This window comes from Balaenoptera ricei, chromosome 16, assembly GCF_028023285.1.
Source record: "Balaenoptera ricei isolate mBalRic1 chromosome 16, mBalRic1.hap2, whole genome shotgun sequence".
Classification (NCBI taxonomy): Eukaryota; Metazoa; Chordata; class Mammalia; order Artiodactyla; family Balaenopteridae; genus Balaenoptera; species Balaenoptera ricei.
The window spans coordinates 8,239,772-8,246,954 of NC_082654.1; the positions used below are offsets into that span (position 1 = coordinate 8,239,772).

At 45.6% G+C, this 7,183-nt stretch overlaps 1 protein-coding gene across 4 annotated transcripts in view; it reads left to right on the forward strand.

Annotated features, from left to right (window-relative positions):
- Positions 1-6,807, forward strand: part of CHST15 (carbohydrate sulfotransferase 15) — a 99,485-nt gene extending 92,678 nt beyond the window's left edge. For 2 of the 4 annotated variants that reach the window (XR_009497967.1, XR_009497966.1), the window contains exon 9: positions 5,387-6,807. The gene's annotated coding sequence lies outside the window, so the exon portion shown is untranslated. The remainder of the gene's footprint in view (positions 1-5,386) is intronic. The other 2 variants (XR_009497969.1, XR_009497968.1) reach the window with 2 other exon arrangements.
- The last annotated feature ends 376 nt before the right edge of the window (positions 6,808-7,183 follow it).

Genomic DNA, 7,183 nt, shown 5'->3' on the forward strand with positions numbered 1-7,183 from the left:
GCTGCCACAGTGCAGCTCTGGGAAGGTCCAGGGTCTCGATGACAAGCCATGCTTAGCGTAACCCGGATACGTCGCCGTGCCCACCCTGCCAGGACGTTCAGGACTGGGTAACAAGCAAAGAGAACCACCCCGCTTTATTAGCACCTGCGCAGTTGTAGCCCTCACTCTGCTTCGTCACAGCTCTCTTCCTCGGGCGCCTCAGGCTCCTGCGCCTCCATCCCAGAAGCTCCGGGGCGGGGGGGCGCTTCTTCCTCACCAGCTGGGGGCCGCCCCTTCTGGAACACGTGACTTTCTCAGCCCCTGCCTCAGCTGTGAGGTGACCCTGTCCAGGCTGCTCACGTTTCAGTGGCCAGGACTCGTCACGTGCCCCCTCCCGCCACGGGACAGGCAGGCTGCTATGAGCTGGATGGAGAGTTGATGTCAGGCGGGTCATTTTCAGTGTCCCCCAGCTCCCTCAGAGCCCCCACTGGATTCTACCCTGGGCCCTTCTCACTCATTCTCCCACCTCTCAATCTCTTTCGGATGTTTAACCTCTTTATACCCGCACTGCATTCTGTGAAATTCCCTTCCAGTTATGTCTCAGTTCACCAAATCTTTCTACTTCTCTACATCACCAATTCTGCTCTCTAAACTATTAATTTTTTAGTTTTTAAGTGACTTTTTTGGGAGTCATTTTCAATTGTCGAATTTCAATTTGGTTCATTTTCAAGTCCGTCTGTTATTTTTTCATAGAACCTTGTTTTTTAGATATTTTTTTTAAAGATTTTTTTTTTGATGTGGACCATTTTTAAAGTCTTTATTGAATTTGTTACAATATTGCTTCTGTTTTATGCTTTTGTGGTTTTTTGGCCGCGAGGCATGTGGGATCTTAGCTCCCCAACCAGGGATCGAACCTGCACCCCCTGCATTGGAAGGCAAAGTCTTAACCACTGGACCGCCAGGGAAGTCCCTTAAATATGGTTTTTAATTCCTTCTTTATGTCTTTAATCATTTTAAACATGATTTATTATTTCATTTGAACTGTTATTATAAGTGCTTGGGGGATTAATCATTCTGTTTTTTTTTTTTTTTTTGATCTGCTGACTTTCCCTTGTGAATTGTTTCCTTGTGTATTTTGTGATTTTAAAAAATTATTTTGAGTTTTTCTTGGGGTGTATTACCATTTTTTTTCTAGGGGAGGCCCACATGCCCTGGGATGGGAGGTATTTCCAGGAAAAGATTTCATCTTTGCTTTGGTCTGGATCCAAGGGATCATTTCTCTAAAAACAAATTTTGCAATAACTTTTTGGTTTGGGATGTCCCTGCTTTATGAGAAGTATAAATTAAAACTGTCCATCTGGTTGGGTGGGGTGGGTTTGGAGCTTCCGTTTTGTTTTGTTTTTGTTTGTTTTATTCTCCAAAAAAAGTTTTATTCTGGAAAATATCTGGCACAATTTATCCCATTTTCCATTTATCCATAATGTGTAAAATCACTGAAAAGCACAGTGAGAGCATGGTTATTATCTGATATTTATTTGTTTCTGACAGCGTGGTGGTCTAACATTAACTAAAGCAGCATTGGTCCTCATATCTACTTTCAGATGAGAGCCAATATTTTGGAGCTTCCGTTTTTAATGGGAGCTTTTATGCACCCTCGTCTTTTCTGAGCAGAGTCAAGCTTTGCTCCTGAGATTCCGCTTGTATCTTCTGAGTCTTTCTTATAAGGAGGGGCCAGTCTTCCAGGGACCTGACTGTATTCAGAGTTCCCAGTTCACCTCTGCCTCTTCTATGTCAGGGAGGTATTTCCTCTCTTCCCTGAGCGTTAAAACCCAGCCCCTAGCCCTTAGGACACATATTTACATTTGAATCCTCCCTGGGCTTCTGTGGTGTTGGCTCATGAATGATCCTTCTGGCTTGTGGTTCCTACTTTATTTCTGGCTCAAGAAGTGCCCTCTTTCCTTCTTTCAAACTTGCCTATGAATTAGAAAGAAATTGACATGATTTGCCGGTGCAGAGATGGCTAGCAGGGCAGAGATGGGAATTTTCTAGTCAACTTTTGTTATTAATTCCTAGATTAATTTTGCAGTGGTCAGAAGACATCTCTGAATGATGTAAATCTTTTAAAATTTGTGAGGTTGGCTTTATGACCCAGCATATGGTTCATTTTATTAAATATTTGTGCATTTAAAGAGTGCGTATTCTGTCATTGTTGGATGTAGTATAGTTCAAGCTAATTGTGCTGTTCACACTTACATCCTTATTGCTTTCCTATTTTTATTGAGAGTCATGTGCTAATGTCTTCTAACATTATTATAGATTTGTCTCTTTCTCCTTTTGGTTTAGTGCTTATCTGGCATAGTTTTTCCCCCCAACCTTTACTTTCACCACTTTTTGCTTGTTTTTGAGGTAGATCTCTTGTAACCAAAATATAATCAAGTTTTAAAAATCTGATGTGACGTTTTAGTCTTATTTGGAGTATTTAGTCCATTTACATTTAACGTAATGATTAATATATTTGGATTTATAGCTACACTTTTACTATTTGCTTTTTATTTGTTGTACCTGTTTTATGTTGTCTACTCCCCTTCCCTTTCCCCCTGGTATTTGGCCATTTGGTCCTGTTTCTTGGCATGCCTAGTAATTTTTTCATTGAATTCTGGGCATTGTTCATCCTTTTCTCTGATGGGTGGATAAACTGTGTGTGTAGGGGTCGGGGTTAGTCATCTTAATCCAATCAGGAACTGAGTGGATGCTATTCAAGTACTGCTACTCAGGGCTGGGTGGCAGGATTGGAACACCTCTGCTCATGTCTGCTCCTACAGCATGGTTTTAAGGTGTGTTCATCAGGGCTCTTGCCCCATGATAGGTCCTGAACTCTAGTCCTTGTGTCCTCAGCACAGTGAGAAAATTTAAAAACTTCACTTACTTTTCAAGCTCTGTGTTTACCTTTCTGGTTTTCGTCTTGTGCAGCTTCAGAAATCTTCAGATATTTTGAGGGGGAAATTGACTGAGAGCTGGGCTTAGTTCTTGGCCCCACTGCCACCCCCAAGAATCTCATTTTTGTCTTTCCAGATCCATAAGCCTGTCAGCGTCTTTGTTAGTTTCCTTGATCCCCTGGTAGCTCTAACCTGGACCCCTTGCCTCTTGCTCTGTCCAGGATTCCCAAGTGCCCTGAGTAGAAAAGTACACTTTTATTAAAAATTTTAAATTTAATGCAAAAATAAAGAAAAAAATTTCAAGACCTAATACTCAGCAAATGAAGCTTGTTCAGGGTTCCAGTGCAGGACCTTGGCCTTTTCGGCTTGATTGCCTCTCCAGTGCCTTCAAACACATGCTCTTTGGTGTGTCTTGTCTTCAGCCTTCTTGTCCTCAGTATCGGTCCTCTGCAAGATCTCCAAGAAACAGAAGTCCCTTTGTATTGTGTTTCAACCATTTTATATTTTGGGGTCTATATGTTACCCCGACCTTTCCTATCCTAACGAATACATATTTTACCAGCATTTCTATATATTTTTAGGAGGAAGTGGTCCATAATAACTAGTCTTCCAGTTGGTTGAGTCAAATGGCCTTATACTGATTACAATTAGAAAATATGAAGAACGTACTGTCATTGGTCATGTGGTATAGAATACACAGCTAAGTACGTGTGAAGAGAAATGTTTAAAAATGATACGTCTTATTAAAAAGATAATACACATTTATTAAACATTTTAAGTTAATACGAAAATAAAGAAAAATATGTCAAGACCTTGTACTCAGCCAGTGAAGCTTGTTCACGTTGGTAACTCTGGACCCTGGCGGAGCACACAAAGCTCAGCGTTTTGCATTCATAGGGTCAGGGAGCTATGCTATTTAGCCAACAAATCCCTTTAAGTATTGGCCCATGGGAGTTTCTAGAGGGCATTTACACCCAGCACTATACATATAACACTATACATAGATTATAAACACATGTATGCATATACACACATTTTTATATATATATATATATTTGTTCATTGCCACATTCCCAATGCCTAAAAGAATGCCTAGAACAAACAGGTGTTTAAAAAAACATTTGTTTAATAAATGAATGAATAAACTAAAAAAAAAAAAGCCCTTGCACTCTGTGGCAACTGCTGTCATCATATTTTTTTCCAATCTTATTTTTCTACACTTTTGATTAGTTGAGTCATATTATATAGACAATTCTATACGCTGCTCAAAGCAAAACACACATAAAACAAAACTTAGTATAGCATGTGCTGGGTGCCCCTGGCCCATCCAATTCACCACATAGAGCCCCAGTTTCTTCCTCTGAAAAACAGACATACCGTGACAGGGTTGTGGTGAAAATCCAACGGTAAAGCTCTTACCGTTATTCCAGAGGCATAGCTGCCCAATACATGGTAGCTATTAGAATTTTAGGAGCAGTCGTATCAGTAGTGCCCCCAGTCTAGAGAGGGGTTAACCAACTTGCTACAGTCATACCTGAGGTCCACACTCTGGTCTGCCCGACCCCAGGCTCTTTCCATCTCCACCTTCAGCCTCAAACCATAGCTGGCACCATGCTGGGTCCTGAGACTTCAGAGAAACTGAAAGCTTCCTCTGGCAGCTGGAGTTGGAGTGAATCTGTCATCACTTGCCACGATGACGCTGCATCACAAAAACCTCACCAAACCTCAGTGTCACACTGTTAGCATTGATTTAGCAGGTTATGAGTCTGGGGGTCAGTGACTTAGGCTGGGCTCTGCCAGATGGTTCTTCTGGTTGTGGCTGGGCTCACCCACATGTCTGCCAGTTGGCTGCAGGTTGGTAGACCCAGGGTGGACACAGCTGGGACAACTGGTGACCTTGGCTTTACTCCACGTGGCCCACCCTCCGGCAGGCTGTCCTGGGCATGTTCTTGTGGAAAAGGATGAGGAGCAAGAGGGTGAGGGAGAGATGCAAGTGTTTCTTCAAGCTTCTGCTTTTGTCACGTTTGCTAAAATCCCATTGGTAAAAGCAAGTCACGGGGCGGAGACTGAAATCTCTGGGGCAGGATGCCAGGCCCACAGTGGGGGGTCCTGAAAGTGTCATGGCAAAGGGTGGGGTACAGGAAAGGTGAGGAATGGGGACATCAATGCATTTCATCTGTTTCAGGGAGGAGAAGACACAGAAATCATCCAGTTAGCCAGGGGGGCAGACAGATCAGAACCCTCCTGTGTCACGCCAGCAGGATGACCTGTGATACATGAGCAGATGGGCTCCTTCTAATCCCCAAACCCTTGAACTGGGCTGCTGGTCAGGAGGCCCACATTGCCCAGGGGCAGGTCACAAAGGAAAGTGTGCAGGTGGCAAAATCCTGGCTTTTAACTTCAAGAGCCTTTGGCTGGGAATAAACAAAAGATTCAGAAATACATGCAACAACATGTTCTTTCATCAACAGGAATTTCCCTTCCAGATAAGGCAAGGAGCAGACCTCCTAGGAGGAGCAGAAAGAGGGATGTTCAACAGCTGAACTTGAACTTGAACGGGGAACGTGTGCTCCTGAACCAAGCATGTCAACTTCACCGAGAGCATCAGCCAAGGGGCTGAAAACAAAGGCAGCGACCATTCTTCTGAAAGATGACCAGGCCTGGTGCCCTCAAAAGAAGCATTGAGAGCTTGCCAAAAACCCAGGCAGAAAGCACAGGGCCTCCTTCGTCCTTCCGTCTGCAGTAACCTTGAACTTCAAGGAGCTGAATGGGCATGGTGCCAGGAGCTAAATTGGAGCAACCGCTGGCCCCAAATTAGGAATTTATAAGCGGCTCTGGGCTTATAAGAATCAAAAGCATATTCTTGCCCCAGTAGAGTTCGCCGGGATCCAGAAAGAGTCACACAAAGAGAGACTAAGAGAAACAAAATCTCTGGAGAGTTACATTTGGGGTGGCTGGAGGCTAGGTTGGCCCTAGGGTGACCTACGTGTCCCAGTTTCCCAGGACTTTCTTGAATTCAGCACTGAAAGTCCTGCATGCTGGAAACCCCCTCGGTCTGGTCACCCGGTTGGCCTGGTGGCCGGAATTGCAGGACAGTAGAGAGCCATGGACTCCTGTTCTGTCCCTCTGCTGGGCCCTGCTCACCTGGCTGGCTGTGGGTTGGGACTCGAGGGGCAAGGCCTCCCAGCAGCCCCCAGGGCTGGGGGCACCTGCAGCGTTCGGGAGACAAGCCTGGTCCCTGAAGAGCACGGGGAGAGAGTCCCTCTTCTCGTTGCTACCACTTCCCATCCGACACCTGGATGGAAATCTGTGTGGCCTGAGTGTATGCGGAGGGACAAGGACTTGATGGAAAGCTTTCCATAAACACAGAACAGCAGGGCGAAGGGCAGGGTTCTCAGACAAGGCAGGCACCTCCCTGGTTGCAGCTGATGGCGGTGCATGCACATCCCTCGGTGCCCAGCATCTTCAGGCCCCTGTCCTCACCACTGTGTCTCCAGTGCGAGGCAAGGCAGGGAGGCCTGGGGGGACGGTGGCACAGAAGACCCCCTCCCCTTCTGCCCCGACCCTGCTTCCTAGGCTGGGAATTAGAGGACATTTATTTAAATATTTAAAAATAGCACCCAAACAGTTTGACCGTCCTTTCCAGGAGAAAAGATGAAGCAGCACTCGGTGCGCCGAGCTGGCCCCCTCTCCGCAGAGAACAGACCTCGGGGGCCTGGGATGCGGACTGGGAGGGGCGAGCTGGCGGCCAAGCTTCCTGCCCTGAGCCCGGACCCCTGAGCACTGTGGTCTCCCCTCGTCAGGGATTTGCAGTGACAATGGGACGCTGAAATTCACAACATCCTTACCACCCCTCACTCCCAAAATATATTTGTATACGTTTGCACTGGTCCTATTGTGTTTGTCATCATTTTCAATGTTTTCCTGACAATTTGAGAGTTTTGTGGGATTGGCTCGGGGATCTGGACAGGACACACTTCCCAAAGGCCAAGCTTATATCCTCTGCTGTGTCCCTGTTCAGTGGTTCCACTGTTTAAAGAAGTGTCAGCGTCACTCCTCATCACACGTCAAGTTCATAATTGATACTCGACATACTGCATTACGTTTAAAAAATGCACACAGGTAGAGCTGGGTTTTTAGGCCTCCCCAGTGCCTTCCCCCCACCGAACCCTCGGGCCAGGGCTGAGAAAGGGAGGAGGAGGAGCAAAAAAAGAGTTAGATCCTGTGAGTACGTGTGTGTGAGTGTGAATGTGCGTGTGAGTGTGTGT